This window comes from Malus domestica, chromosome 16, assembly GCF_042453785.1.
Source record: "Malus domestica chromosome 16, GDT2T_hap1".
Lineage (NCBI taxonomy): Eukaryota > Viridiplantae > Streptophyta > Magnoliopsida > Rosales > Rosaceae > Malus > Malus domestica.
The window spans coordinates 25,050,305-25,067,035 of record NC_091676.1 but is presented as its reverse complement, the minus strand read 5'-3'; the positions used below and the strand labels follow the sequence as shown (position 1 = coordinate 25,067,035).

The window sequence follows — 16,731 nt, the reverse complement described above, 5'->3', positions numbered from 1 at the left end:
GCTTTCAAAATATGAAAACACGTTGTGAACAGTTGTAACTTGTATTATTATTTGTTTTATAAATTAGGCTTTTAGTCAAAATAGTCTCTGAGATTTGCATAACATATCACTTTGGTCCCTGAGATTTGAAATCAATAGAAATGATCCCTGAAATTGTCCACCATCAATCATTTTGGTCATTCCGTGCAAACTTATGTTAAATAAAGATCAAAATGACAAATATGACCTCAATTTAATAAACAATAGACCAAAATGATTTGCCAAAAATTAAGGGTATTTTGGTCATTCTATTCTTATTTAATGAAGATTTTTCAAGAAATGACCAAAATAATTGATGGTGGACAAAATCAAGAATCAATTTTATTGATTTCAAATCTTCGGGACTAAGGTGAGGGGTTATGCAAATCTTAGGAACCAAGTGTTTGTGAACTTTTACATGTGACCCTCCAAATAATTTTTCCTGGATTTGTGTCTAAGTGGTGTGGGGTGGCTCTTATTTTCAGTTCTAATTTTAAATTTTTGAAAAATAGTTAAATTAATGCAAGGATAAAAATATTGGTGGGTGGACAAAGAGTGTTTTATGAGGGGTGAATATAAGATGGCGGGGAAATAGGGTTATGAGGTGGGTTTAGTAGCTCTCTTTATTTTATTTTTTAGGAACAAAAAGTGTATGGAGTTAACTTTGGAAAGTAAATTAAAAATTAGATTTGCAACAAACATGCAACGTTGAAGACTTATAGGTGAGAAAATAACGATATTATCCTTTCAAATGTGCCACATGCAAGTCCACATTACTTAAATTGAGAAAAAATTGGATATAATAGTTTCTAATATAATAATGTGGATAAAATTAGCAGTTTTTTTAATTGAATATAGACTTATTTTACCGAAAATATAATTTAAAGATCTAATTTGTACTCATGTGTAAAAAGAGAATCGACAATTCACCTCCTATCACCCAAAAAAAATTATACAAGTGAACTGAAATAATGCAGTTGGATGACTTTCTCCTTCACTTGCAAGCGGGAAATTAAGCTTATACTAACATCTGCATTAAATGAGGTGGACATGATCTCTATTGGATTTGCATGTTAAACACACATGACATGACCGAAGATCCATGATCTCCCATATCGTTAAGACTTAAGAGCCTTTTTAAATATGAGATTCTTAATAATGTTAATGCAAGTCGTTCACCACACTCATAGTTACTAACCAACTTCTCCAATAACTTTATTCACAAGGCACATACAATCAAAACATTATACATTTGCTTAAAATTTATACACGTAGCGAATTTATTCATCTTTATATTATTTATTTATTTATTATTTTGTTGTGGGGTATTAGAAACTTGAACATGATTTCTCTCCAAACTATTTCCACAGAATCTCTACTACTTGCAACTTTACCATTTACTTCCCTTCTATAATTTGTTCCGGACTCCCAGTTGATAATGCAAGGATTTGAACAAGCCACTAGTTTCTTTCATCGTAATATCTGTAAATACGGATTCTGCACCGGTGCTTTCATTATGCTATGGATCTTCGACGGGAGAAAGTAACAGGATGATTGAAGAATAACTTAGCATGGGATATAAATTGGCGTCGAGAAAGTGAGCATACTGTTTAATTGCGGTATCTCTTTCTGGAAGGTCACTAGTAAGGAAGTCAAATGGTGCAGGCTTGCTGGTGTCGACCAAGGGCTCCCATCTGTATCCAGGCCTCTCCGGCAGAGAAATGATCACAGCTAAGTGGCTGGCATTGAAAGCGATATACAGCTCTCTCTTCACAGCGTCCATCTGGATTAACATGTAGAGTCACAGACCAGTTAAATAGCAGACGTTTACAACCAAAACAACCCAATAAGAGGTGCGCATGCTAGGACAAACACTTTTCTTCATCCAACCTATGTAATAGTGTTCTTAGACTGAACCACAACCGACATTCAAACAAGAATTCATCTTATCTGCCAAGCTATGTATCTATGGCCAACCAACGAAGACTTAAGTTGAGGACCTAATTGTTGATTTATTAGATTGCCACACTATATATCCAACCTGCACATTGGGTATAGTCTGGCACAAGTACATGAATACAATGACAAAATTTACATCATAAGGATTCGACGTAACTGTGGAGTGCCGGCTGTCGACTACCTGACGCCCTCCCCTTCCTTTACCCGGGCTTGGGACCGGCCATGTAAGATAAACTTACATAGGCGGAGTTACAAAATTTACAAAAGAAATTAAAAAAATTACTTATCGTTGTACTTTTGTTACTTTTATATTTCTATACAAACTTTTTCATCGTAATTCGTGTAACCTTGGTTTGACCTGTCATACTTTTACACAAGCATCACATGGGACACTAGTGTGCATTTGTCATATAAACATGGGTGTGCACCTTTAGGTTTAAGTCTGTTCTAAAAATGGATAGAGTTCAGTCTCCGAATTATAAGGCAAAGAACTCGTGTTCAAATTCAAACACCCTGCGTGATCAAGGTTGATGGCTTCTTAATCTAGAGACCTACAAAAAGGTGTGCCAAGGCTCCTTTTAGGGCTCAAGCATTGATTTGTACATGTTGGAAAATGGGCAGACCAGTTGGAAGAGTATTTGTTACGTATTTGAGAATGGGAGCATTCAGAAGAACCCAGGATATACCATTTTCATGATACGTCTGATGGGGTACTTCCATGCAAGTTAAGACTTTTATGTAACACAAGGGCATAAGGTCACTGTGGAAGTTGGAACATGGTAATCTTCTGCTTATCCCCATTTCAATAAACAAGGTACGATAATTAAAACTTGATTTTAAACTGCATTAGTCAGGGTGGTCAATACCAGAGTAAAGGCAACAAAGCGGCTTGTGTCAGACCAGTCTGGCACCCCAGGAGCATGACCATGCCACTGCAGCCTCTCTGCCGTTGGGAAGTCATTTAACCCAAGTGACTTGCATTCCCTGCATAATTCGCAGTGAGGAAATACAAAATATCAACCAGAAAGCACAGTATAATTACCTCCAACCAGTAATATAGATACATACTGGCGGAATTTGGTCATGAGGTAGCAAAATCTGAAAAAGTCCGATGAGGACTCTTCTTTCTTATCCCATCGAAAGTAATTAATCTACAGCACAGCAACAACCATAAAAATGAATAAAATAAAATAATAACAAGGGTATGACAGAAAGTGTATTGACAAAGGTGTAGAGAAAAACATAATTATCATGGCAATATTTGTTGTTGTTTCCCCCTTTTGTATGACCATATTCATCACCCATACACAGCATCGGGACACCCTGATAAATAGAAAATTTTGGAATAATGTATTCAGTAAGCAGACAAAAGTATGCAACATCGTCAATCTACCTAGAAAGTGCTGCATTTAAACAATATCTGCAAGGCACCATAGAGTTATGCTCCAAAAAACTACAAGATGCAAAATCAAATTAATGTACAAATTCAGGCTCTTCTGTTATCTTTAGAATGAGAATTCAGCAGGATCCATTCGAAACTGGTAGGGTAGTATAAAAGTCTCCATGAAACCCTTCTTAATTTAACAAGATAAAGATCAACACCATTCAATAGTAAACCAATTTAGTAGTAGCACTACTTTTCTATTTCTCCTTTATTTCCTTGCACTGAAAACACACCAATGAAGAAGTTGAGGTTCCACCATAAAACCAATTGGCAATATGGGAAGTAGCCCAACTTACTTATAAGCCCATGCAAGGTCCCTCCTCCCATCAATGTGGGATCCATTCTCAACAAGGCCCCTCAAGTGTGGCAAATTTTCAAGTATAACACGTGGACAACACAACGGGGTGACATGGAGCGCGTGTGGCCATTTGGCTTCACACGTGAGACAACCTCTAATACCATGAAGAAGTTGAGGTTCCATCATAAACCAATTGGCAATATGGGAAGTAGCCCAACTTACTTATAAGCCCATACAAAGTCCTTCCTCCCATCAATGTGGGATCCATTCACAACAACCAATTCTCATGCCCTACTATTTTGATGTCCATGAACTTCAAAGATGCACATGCCCCTTCTCAGTTAATTGAAAATGTTTGTAAAGAAGTCTTTAAGAAACTAAAAATTTTAATAAAAAATAAAATTCAGACTTGCATTACAAGAAATCAAGGCTGACTAATAAGGAAGAGTCATAGTAGTCCTAATTAAGAGTCATACTATAAGATGCACTATAACTGAACCTCAATTCGATAAAATAGTAATAAGAACAGCTTCTTACTTGGGAAACCATGAGGCAGACAAAAAAATTCCGCATTTGTCGTTTCCTCAATTTCTTCACTGAAATGCTTGTTAACTCTCCCTCCTAAATAACAGTACATTAGAAAAAAAAAAAAAAAAAAAACCCTAACACCATTAAGATTTATAACAAAAACACTTCAAGAGATCAATTGGATGGAAAAAAAAACTCATCTATCCAATTGTCATGCTCTACTTGCTTCTTAATTGTGAAATTCCTTTGGTGTTACAAACTAAGTTGGGTTTTTCTCTAAAGTATAAGGTTTGAAGCGTTTTTCTCTAGATTGTGATGTTATGGGAGGCTTGTATGTGAAAAGCCCCTAAATGATTGGGTTAAAAAACAGAATGACAACTAGTGATGCGGAGTACAAATCTAAGATACATGCACAAAAGGAGTCCATTTCCTGTAGGGCTGGCCAAGGGTCTAATTTTAAAGATAACCCTTTTAATCGTTCCATGGGATACAACAGAGAAAAAAATACCACAGAAGTGATGCGGAGTTTCTGTCCCATAAACACATAAAAAGCATATTTCCCGTCTTCAAGGGTAATCAACCTTCTAAAAGCAAGAAAAATCGATTCCCTGCCTAACAGATTAACGAGAAAATCAAAAAGTGAAAATAGGTCGAATATGAGTGGAAACTAGAAGACCTAAGTGCAGAATATATATCATCATAAAGCCAGATGAGACATTTTAGACCTTAAGACTTTAGCATGCCTGGTCATAAGGATTACAGATGTGGTAACCTTATCACACAGACTACCATCAGCATCAAGGGCTAAATCCAACCATCAGAGAATACATATTTATCAATATTCACCTGTCCACAGTTCCAGCTATTATTATGACTCTCTCCATCATTGTTGTCTTCTCCATTTGCCAGGTTATGTTTGGTGTTATAGATTACTAAATCAGCTAAAGTAAAACTATCGTGTGCACAAACAAAATTGATACTATTCCATGGCCTCCCTCCTTCCTGGTCCAAAGAAATAATGTGTCAGAGAGAGAGAGAAGAAGAAGAATAAGCAGAAGAAGCGCATACACGATGTTCCACATTCCAGGAGAGGATTCTCAAAGTGCAGAATATTAGTCATTGTCAAAAGAGACGGGAAAAACTTGAATTACCTGATATAAATTAGGGCTCCCACAAAGGCATTCAGCCAAAGCCCCAGAAAAGCCACTGTACCTTTGATAAACTGCCGCACTGTGTCACGATACTGAAAGTTACAGGAATTTACAAACTGTATCAAACTAAAATATCAAGGTAAAACACAATCATTGCCTAACTGGCTTTGTGACTAACCTATAAAGTATACCACAAAGTCCTATTAGCAGGTTTCAGGACTCAAAGATGCTGGGGAATAAGGTCATGAGTTATAACACCAGACAACAAAAAAGGTTTCAAGTAAAGCCAAATGTTTCTGTCTCAAACGTATTATTGCACTTTAATGGTTGGTTAGATTTTAGTGAGATAGATCAACTGGCCGAAAGTATGAGATGCCAATGATCCAAAAAATAGAATAATTAGACTTGGTTATGTTGAACAAGATGCATTGGTAGATTGTTTAAGAGTCATTTGCATGAACTAATTCCAGATCAATGAATTAATAGGTTTAGGATACAGAAAGAGTTAGCCCCCAATCACAATACCTGAAGAGGCCAACCCAACAACAAGAGAAAGAACTCTAATCGATTCTGATCATCTGATGTATGAAGCTCTCCAAAATCTAAAACACGTGTAGGAAGAATCTCCTATTTCTGATTTAACTGATTAGCACGCCCAATTTGTACTTGTCAGAAGATTTTCTCAAAGATTAAACATTTGGACTGGATGGCCAGAAAATACTCTTCATGGATGTACGCTACAACTTAAGTTTGAATGTTTATTGTTTAATGGCACAGCCTTCCCAGATCCTTGTGCAGCCAGTTCTATAATAGTGTGGAAAAGAAGATTGGGTCAATTAGGACTTTTCTTACCTGAAGAACATGTGGATGTCTTTTCTGCTGTTATTATGTTCTTTATCTCAGTCACTATGGGTTAATTGAAATGACTACAAAACTATAATGTCTAAACATACCTTCCCATTCCATTCTGACCAACTACCCCAGTGAGGAAACATACCAACTTGGTACAGGCCTCCAGCATCCCATGCTTCAGCTATAAGCTGATTGGGAACAAAAAAAAAAAAAAAAGCATAGACAGGTCAATCACTTATCCTTTAAATACTAGCACACTAGTAATAGTAATTTCCAATAAGCTGTAGAAATTAACAAAAGCTAAATTCATATGCAGGACCAAATCATGGAAACCAGTAAGATAAATTCTTGTGCAGGATCATTAGGCTCAACAAAATTCTAGAAACAAGAATACAAAAAAGAAGGCAAGGAAATTATTATGGAAAATTCAAAACAACTTTGAAAAACAAAGGAAATGGGACACTCCAGGAAGCACGAAGATGACATGAAATATGTTTTATGATTTAAAAGAGCATCACCTTGCTAGGGTGTGGCGATGTTAGGGTAGTCCGTGTTTCTAATATATAAGCATCTCTCACTTGACTTTTACATGTCTATTAACTATTTTATGGCAGATTAATGATTAATAAGAACAAAATTAAGTATACCCCTTTAGATTTACTGTTAAATTTCAATTCATAGAATGGAGATACGAACTTGATGAAATAACCATTCCGAACTGATTAAGTAATAAGTAGTACAGAAGAATTAGATGGGCTTTGAAAATTGACCAAGGTGAGTTGAGTCTCATATTTCTTCTAAGGCGTTGGTCCTCATAGCTGGTCACCCCTAAAAACCCAACTGTATCAATAATCTATGTTCTAGAATGTAGACATAGGGATGCTGATAAAAATGTGTAATTCAAATGACCCTTCAAAATCTTAGAAATACTGATAAAAATGTGTAACTTAATTGTGTCAACCAATGACCCTTCAAAATCTTAGAAATACTGATAAAAAAGGTTTAAAGTAAGAACCTTCGCTCCATGCAGTATTGGGTCATTACTTATCATGTCAACCAATGGTGGGGTAGCAAGAGGGGTTCCAGTTGTCAAAAAGTCACCTTCTATTGCACTCCCATATACATTAATTGCATCCCAGAGACTGTGGACAAAGAAATGAAGATAAAACGACTGAAATGACGCCAGTGTCCAGTATAAACTGATTCAGAATAGAGCATCTGGCCGAGACCTGCTACCCCTGGTCATAATAGAAGCAAGATCAAAGCGGAACCCATCCACATGCATCTCTGTTACCCAATATCTGTTGCGCAGAAAATGAAAACAATGACCTTTCTACCATTTGGAGTAAATAAGTAGCAGATGATGGTTACGGAAAAAAATCATTAGTTAAATACAACCACACTTCAAAATCATAGACATAACATCGAAATTATCAAAAAGTGATACACGACAAAGGATAGAGTTGCAATTTTTCAGACAAATGATGGAAGAGAAGATAGACAGCAGACAACAAGAAAAAGTGAGTGAGATTCATTCAGCTATAGCAGTGGCAGCTTACAAGAACATTAATTTGCTAGTTCCTTGCCATAATAATTAGAGAGGGAGAATGTCATGTAGACACAATCTGACAATGACATGATTCAGAAGCAAAATTGGGTTATGAATTGGCACTATTACATGACTATGCACAACATTAGGTCTCAGAGTCACAATGCAAGAAGTTAAAGTTGTCTATGCCTGCATGACCAAATAATATATGAAGCATGACACAGCCTTGGCTTCCACAATGCAGATTATCTACGGGAACTTTAAATAATTTCCAAATATCAAATTCACCAATGCAAATTTCAATTGATAGGAAATTCTATCGGATAAAAGCAAGACTGAACATTTGGGAAATTCTACCTCAAGCAGTCTACAATAAACTGGCGCACAACAGGATGGTTGCAATTGAATGTGTTACCGCATCCCGAATAATTATAGAACTCTCCCTGTTAAGAATAAAGGGACAATAGATTGAGTTCACAATGTAGGAATGAAGAGATGTCAAATAAAAAAAGATGGCACCAGAAAAATAAAAAATGTCACATATTTTTCAGTTTACGACACAAATGGATTCTAGGTCTGGGGCATACAAAGCAAACCTGACCTTGGTACGGTCTTCCAATTCAATATGCATATAAGTTATATGTTCAATGATCAATATCAATCGACCTGCTTTAGTAGATATTTGAAATATGATTACAAACAAAATATAACAGCATATAATTTTCTGCTGCTTCATTTCAGATTGACCATTTATCAGCTATGTAATTCATGAAAAATCTCCTCATAAAAAAGAACTCTCCGTAGTAAAAAACTGAATCAGGGGACAAGTATGATACTGATAAAACTGAATGAGCTACTATTGACAGAGAGATACCAAATTGGCCCACCACACGACCGCGAGACTGGTAAATCACTTGCGTTTTAAACAAATTTAGCACAAGCAGTAGGGTAAACATCATTCCCTTAGGAAAAACTATATCTTACTGTTTTTTTCCCTCAGTTCGTGCTGCTTTTATTTGGATAGAATAAATATAAACTTAATTTTATTTATTGAATATGAAAGAAAATCTATAAAAAGGGATTTTAAAAGAACAGAAACTTACTTTCTTTTTGCTGAAATGGTTGATGCTTGATAGACAGACATTAGAGGACAAGACTTAAATCTACTACCAAATTCACTTCGAATTAGAAAACTTCACTTGGAGAGAAAGCAGCTAATTGCATCATATAAAAGCATGCTCTTCTTCAACAAAACAAAGCACAGAATAGAAGCTTACGAGATTAAAGCAAACATCCAATTACATGGAACAACAGAAATAGCAATAGCAAATAAACCCACCATGTTAAAAGCATTAAAATTGTCCTCAACTAGATTCAAGGACCGTAAACATTTAAAGTATTGAACAAGATCAACAAAGGAGAAAACCAATAAATTTGAGAAGCATATGATTTTCTAAGGAAAATAACGTTTTGAAAGAGTAAAACATAGTATGAAGTCATTGCACACAAAAAAGTTCATAATTTCAGAGCTATACCTTAGGCGCAAGCATGTAATAGACACTATTATCAGCACCTCTAAAAGACAACATGGGGCCATTTTCATTCCCTTCAGCTGTGTGATTGAAGACAACATCCATGATCACCTAATTTTAATAGAACAATATTAGAAAACTTAAAACAAAATATCTCATCAAAACATTCTGACAGCATTACTAGTACGTGTCACCTCAATTCCACGTTTATGTGCTTCTTTAATGAGAAACTTGACTTCATTTATTGCATCACGGCCACAATTACGTATGCCAGCAGAAGAATATCTTATCATTGGTGAAAAGCAATTGATAGTTGAGTATCCCCAAAAATTTACCCTGGGAAAAATAAAAATTGACTTACACAAAATATATGGCTGAAGGCACCAAAATCTTTTCCTCAAGATTCTAGGAAGTCAAAGGTTAAAAATTTCAGACTTCAAAGAAAAAAGTTGAAATTTTCAGTCCAATTTTAAAGTTCTTTTCAACAAGGTGCATATTCTCTTATGGTAGAAAGCACCCATGAATCCATCCTACTCTAGAAAGTTAGCATCTACAGATTTTGATTTTAGAAGATTTGTTTCGAGTTACAATTTAGATTGTTGTCTTGCATACACATAAAGAAAACAATGTGTTGGGTTGTCCAGCCCATGATGAGTTTCCTAAACTTAATAGAACTAATCATCTATGAGGATATGAATCCTGCTCCCAAATGTGTTGCTTTCCCAATTGAAGAAGGTTGGACATACTTGGTAATGAGATTCTAATTAGGATAAGATTTCTTAATTGGTAAAGCCACTACTGTAGCTATATAAGAAGAGTCACTGCGCTCATTTACCTGTATCAGTAAGCAACAGAACAATGTTCAGCACACCATTCAAAGAGTTTGAGTGAGAGAATGTTGTAAGGCAAGGTGTGTGAAAGAGAGAAGAAAAGAGATGAGAATGCTCTTTTGTTTTCCTGTTCTTTTTATTTGTTCGTCGAGCCTTGAACCTAGATGCTTGATAAGATGTTTGCTTGTACCCATTATTTATATAGTGGAATTTTTTGTTGCTGGCCCGTGTATGTAAGCACATAGCCAAACCATATTCATTTTATATTATGGCGTACTTTCTTGCATTTCTTGAGTTTGTTTGTTGTTCCCATTCTTAAACAATTTCAAGACACAATGTACATAGAAGACAGAAGTATTGTACTTGTAGTCACCCGAGACAGAATTGTAGCTGAAGTACTCCAACTCATTGAACTCATGACATGGCATTAACTCTAAACAATTGATCCCAAGCTCCTACAAAACAAACAAAACCTAATAAGAACATCCACATGCTAACTCTAAACTGTTGATCATATTATTTGTGATTGTCCTGCTAAACACTTGATGTGGTAGATAAACACTTCAAACACTTTACGTAATAAAGAATATTATTCCTCTTCTATACATGAAATGATGGTTCTTCTTTATTTGGGAATACACTACAAAGTTGTTAAAGAGATACTATCATGTAACTTCATTCGAGTAAACACTTGTATATAAATAAAAACATATTTTGTTCCTCAACTATAACAGAAAAGTGAACCTTTTTGTTTGGTTGATGGCTCGTGGGAAAGTGAATACTAGTGACATGCTCCAAATAAGACAACCTTTAACCTTATATTAGTAATTAACAATGGCATATTTTGCATAAAGGGACTGAGAAGAGTTCTGATCATCTGGCACTGCCCCAATCTCAACACAAATCTAAGTTAGGTTGATAGGTGCCAACAAAAAGGCAATCGCTTCAACATGACCCAAGTCCCCAACTCCGGCTGTGCATATCATATGTCCAATGGGCTTCCAATGCACCATGCACACTCACACAGCCCAAGATTGTTTGACAGTATTAATTCGAAATAAAAATATATACCACCCTACCTAGTGAAACAAACCTCCCTATGAAGCAGTTTTCAGAATTTTTCCAGAATTTCTTTGAACTACTGACCTTTAAATGATCAAGTTTCTCCACCAAACCAAGGTATGTACCAGGAAAGTCAGTCACGCTCGATTCATGCCTTGTGAACCCTCGCACATGCATTTCATATATGATAAGATCTTTTTGTGGATATTTTAGTGGTAAATCTCCTTCCCAGTCAAACTGAAATAAAAAGGAAGAGCCAGTGTTGGAAAATATTCCAGATCATATAAGACAAATGCATAATGATTTATTCGCAAATTTAGTGATGTCCAAATAATTCTGTTGAACTGACTTTCATAAAAAGATTTCCATGGGAGTGAAAATACAAGTTATAGGTTATTTAAGTATTGTGAAATAAAAGATTAGAGAAACCAAAAACAGAGGCCAGTTATAGGTTCCTCTCAGGCTAAAAACAATCATGGGATGACGTTTCAAACTTATAACTTTTTCCCTTTTCTGTTACATCACAAGGGTATCAAGCTAAGAAAGCAATTATGCAATTTAAACTTATTCAACAGAAATCTAGCCTGTAGTCTCCTTGTCCCACCCCCAACCTACAAAAACAGGAAATGGCAACTTGAACATAATTTCCAGGCATCAAAGACCTATGACAAGGCAGGTATAAAGGCTCCCCGTGTAGTTAAATTACCCTATATTTGTGAAATGACCAAAAATTATTTAAATTGAGATGAATTCATTAATTTACTTGATTTCCAATGAATTTGCTTTAGAACAAAAGTTTTAAAGTCATGGAATTTATTTGGTAAACAATCCATTAGCCATCCCCCAATTAGACACCCAAATGAATTCCACAAAACTTAAACTACAAACTTTTTGTGAGGATTTCCAAATGAAATGAACTGAATTCAACAGTTACTGCCCTGTTCCAACTCAAATGAACTGAATTTAGACTTTAAAGTGTTCAAAACACACTATCACAGTTTGAAATCCTAGACTGATAGTGATGATAGGTGGATATGCAACCTTAACAACATAGGAGAACAAGTTAAAGTACAGAGATAAAAGAGATGCTTTATTTCTCTCTGTCTCATCCTGTTCAAATTGTTTTGCTAATGAAACCAAAACTACTAAGTTCTTCAAAAAGAACAAAGGAAAATCAATTCCTAGTCAAAAGGTGGAAAATCTGAAGCAAGGAGATAATATCGAAAGCAGGTGTGATAAGTTGTTACCAAATTTAAAACTAAAACAGATTTTGTGGATAAAGTACCTGATCATCAAAAGAAGGTACCGTTCCAGCCATTTGAGGCCAGCAATTACCATCAGGACCTAGCTTGCGGAATTCTCCTCTACGAATAACTGCCTAGACAAATTTTAAAAAAAATATATAAAAAATGAGTCCCCGCACATTAAATTTAAAACAAAAAACAAGTCATTAAAACCCATGCATGCATTATACGACTCATCTATAGAAGCAATCAACGTTCTTATTTTATGATGCGGAGAAGAAACCGCACAACTCCTATGAAACAACAGATAAAAGATGCCTTGCCGTTCATTGAGGTCAATAACCTTTGCATAAGGATCCAATACAATTCTAGAAGAGTCATAGTAGTGTCCCTCTTCAGGCGAAAACTTCCCATCAAATTTGTATCCGTAAAGGATATCTTTGAAATCTCCCTTGAGAAGTACATGCCACACATTTCCGGTCTTGTTGGTCAAAGGATCAAGAGGGATCAGCTCAGTAACTTTATCCTACATCAAATGCATATCAACGATTAATTAATCAATTATTTACATAGAACTCAAGTTAAGAAACTCCACAAGTTTCAATTTTTTTTATACAATCAATATTGGGGAGGGATGATTCAAACTTGGGACCTTGAATGCAAGGGAGAATGCTCTTAACCAACCTAGTATCAATTTAAGTTCAGTTAAGTAGAACTCAAACCACAAATGCACTGTCACTAAAAGAAGCAATCTTTCGGGCTTTTGGCCCGACAAAAAAAATATATTAACAGCAGCACGAGAAATTGGCAACAAAATGTTCAATTCATGACTTACCCCCTCTAAATCGGAGAGAGTGATCAAACAGAGAGTGACGGAAACCGCATTGCCGGAATAGACGGCGAAGTTAACCCCGCCATCACGCGCCGTGGCACCGAGCGCACTCGGATGACCCTGAGACACCTGAAAGGGCTGCAGTTTCGGCCTGTCGACCACCGTATTCTCCGCCACCTCGGTCCCTGCCCCGCCATTACTCGCCTTCGCCACCAACGCCCTCGCATGATTCCCAAACCCTCGCATCCACCAATTCAGACTCTTGGTCTTCTGATTTGGGTTTTGGCGCCTGGCATTGGGAAAGGCGAAACGCTGGGTGTTCTGGCGGGGAAGATTGAGGTTGGGAGCGGTGGACCAGGCGCTGCACTTGGTTAGCTGCTGCTGCTGGGCCATTGGTTCATCAGTGAGAGAGAGAGATTCTTGGCCTCCTGTTTGTTTGGTTTGGAGTGGGATGGATTTTTGTGAGGAGATATTATCTGTGTCACTTTCATTTCTCAAAGGCTGGAATTTGTTTTTATTTTTAGGAGGCACGTTTGATGTGTTTTCACCATATTCTATCCAAGATTTTAAAAAACGCTAGGCACTAATCGAACATCATACTAGCGCCTAGCATTTAGGCAGGAATTAAGCGGAGTCTAAGCGGTCTAGACTGATTTAAGTAATTTGAATAAATGAATTCAATTTTACTACAAAAAATATAATAACATCGAATAATGTATATATAAATATAGTAATTTAAGATAGTTTGACAGAAAAGAATAAAAAAATATAGTTTTTATTTTCATTTTAGAAAGAAAAACCTACATAGTTACAACTTCACACCACCCTTCGGGATCAGAATCCTCTCTTAAGCTAAGGGTGAGGATCCTCTTGAGCAAGGTCATCGGGCCGTTGAAATTTTATCCAATAGTTACAATTATTATAACTTTTAGTGGGCTCCCTGTTTTTAGCCGTTGGATAAAATTTCAACGGTTTGATGGACTTGCTCAGGTGGATCCTCACCTTTCCCACACCAATCCCATCGGTGGAGCCCATTCACTTACCTCTCTCACATTACCCAGAGTTTCAATTGCAATATCTAAGATCAAATAGTGTAAAAAATATTAAAGAAATCAATTCTTGCTTTTGATGATAAGGCCTAGTGGTAGATATGACTGTAAGGAGTGTGATGGGTACACGCAAAACCTTTTGACGTCTTGAAAATCGGAAAGCCCTTATTTTGTATTATTTTTCCATTTCCTCTTCCATTTCCCTCTCACATCGTCTTCTTCAATTTACCTCTCACATCGTCTTTTTCAGTTTTCTTTGTAACCTCTCTTGTTCTTCGAGTTCGGCGTCGCGAGATTTGTAGACGAGATGTCATAATTTAGAGCAGAGCAGAATACGATGAAGTGAGAATTATGCACGGAGTAGAAGATGGGAGTTCAAGACGGTGAGAGTTGTATAGCCAATGATGGAAATCGACCAAATTCAGTCCACCTAGACATGTTGCCAAGCGCCACCTTGATCGCCTAGAGCACCTAGCGAGCGCCTAGGAGGCCGTATTGCTCCTCACCGATTTTGTAATGGATTTGCCCCAAATCGCCTCGGACAGCCATCGCCTAGCGCCTAGAGCGATTTTAATAACACTGATCCTATCCATCGGTTTCGTGAGATTATTTAACATTTTAATGTGGATTCTTTTGGTAATTTTAGTGGATATACCTTCAAGATTGTCACATGTCGACCTTCGTAATATCACAATTCTCACATTATTTTTTTGAGTTCAAAGTACGGTATTCACTAATTGTACAAACTATGGAGCATAAAGTGTCACGCCTTGATCCAAGAATAAAGACTATTCATGAGTCAGGTGTGAGCCATATTTTAGCCATAGAAATATATCCTATAACCAAGATGTTAGGTTGATATAATAGGTATATTTTGTATCTCTTTTACCTATTAATTTAGTCATGGTTTGATATAAAACAGTTGGATTTGATGTATTTTGTGTGAATTTTATAGAAGTTATTTTTTCGGAGAAAACTGGATTTTTTAGAAGAATTACAAGGAAAGCACGAAAGAATAACGAAGTGGACTGATGCTATGTGAGAGTGGTGCTGGAATTTGGGCTTTATCAAATTAAGTCCAATTTGGGCTTCATATGGATTAGAGAACAAAAGCAAAGGGGGAGAAGACCAAAAAAAAAAAAAAAAAAAAGAAAAAAAGTCCAACTGGGGGGTGTACGGAACCGACCTCTCTAATTGCTGGGGAGTAGATGAGAAGCAGCCGCAAAGGGGGGAAAGAAGGGGATTCCAGCCTTCCAGTGGAAAAACGCTGGAGAGAAGGTGGCAGTTTTGGGGTTGATCACATACGATTCCAGAATTGGAGTTTTGGGGTTTCTTTATGTTATCGAATTCATCCATGTTTGTGATTAGTTTAATCATGAACTAAGTCCTTTTGCTAGGATTAGGGTGTACTCTTATCATGAACATCTAATTCTTATTATTTCATATTGATCTCTGTTGTTTTCCATGTTGAGTAATTGTTATTGTGCTTTATCGTTATCAAATAACTGGCCATTATTTGTGTGAAGAACTAAATTGGGACTGACAGGTTGAGTTTAGTAGATTGCTTCTCATAACGATTACCATGAATTACATAATTGAGTAGACATACTGGTTATGATTTGTGTAGTATTGTGAAATTATCCATTTAGCGTAAAGGGATTCAATTATCTACTTCTGTGGCTAGACATAGCATGGGTAGATAGTTAGAAACACAGTTAGTATATTCTGAAAGGAAATATTGACGAATCAAGGGATAATTGCTAGCAACATGGGAATAAATTGAGTTTAATATGAATAACGGGATTAGATGGGATTGAGAATGAGGAACCTGATGTCCTAGTGCTTCAATATATTAATTTTTCATAATTCATTCACTTTTACTTCGTGTTTGTTCAATTGATATTTTCAATTTCGTTTGGGTCTTTGCATATTTGAATTTGTCATCGTAATCCATCTTTTATTTAAGTTTAGTTTGAAGTCAATCTCAATAGTAAATTTAGGTTAATCCGATCCTTGTTTGAACGACACTCTACTTATCACTATATTACTTGGACGATATTGTACACTTGCAATTATCAACAACACAAGACATGGTGCAAAAAAGTAAAATAATATTTGTTTGTAATTGAATCACAAGACATTGTATAATAAAATTGTACATGATAAAACGCTCGAATTTACTACATAAAGTTTATTGAATACGTTGCGGAATAAAATTAGTGCACAAATTTACAATTGAAAGTACCAACAAAATAACTGAAATGAATAAACCTTGCAAATACATAAATATATGCAAATGAGATGCATGAATGTACTCGCTCCCTTCTAATCCTGCTAACGCGTACCTAAGGCATCCAAGCCTGCACATCTCATACCATGCTTA

At 36.2% G+C, this 16,731-nt stretch overlaps 1 pseudogene; it reads right to left on the bottom strand.

The window, feature by feature from the left end:
• Positions 1–1,208: 1,208 nt before the first annotated feature.
• LOC114822289 (isoamylase 1, chloroplastic-like) lies at positions 1,209–13,791 on the bottom strand (annotated as a pseudogene).
• Between the last annotated feature and the right edge of the window lie 2,940 nt (positions 13,792–16,731).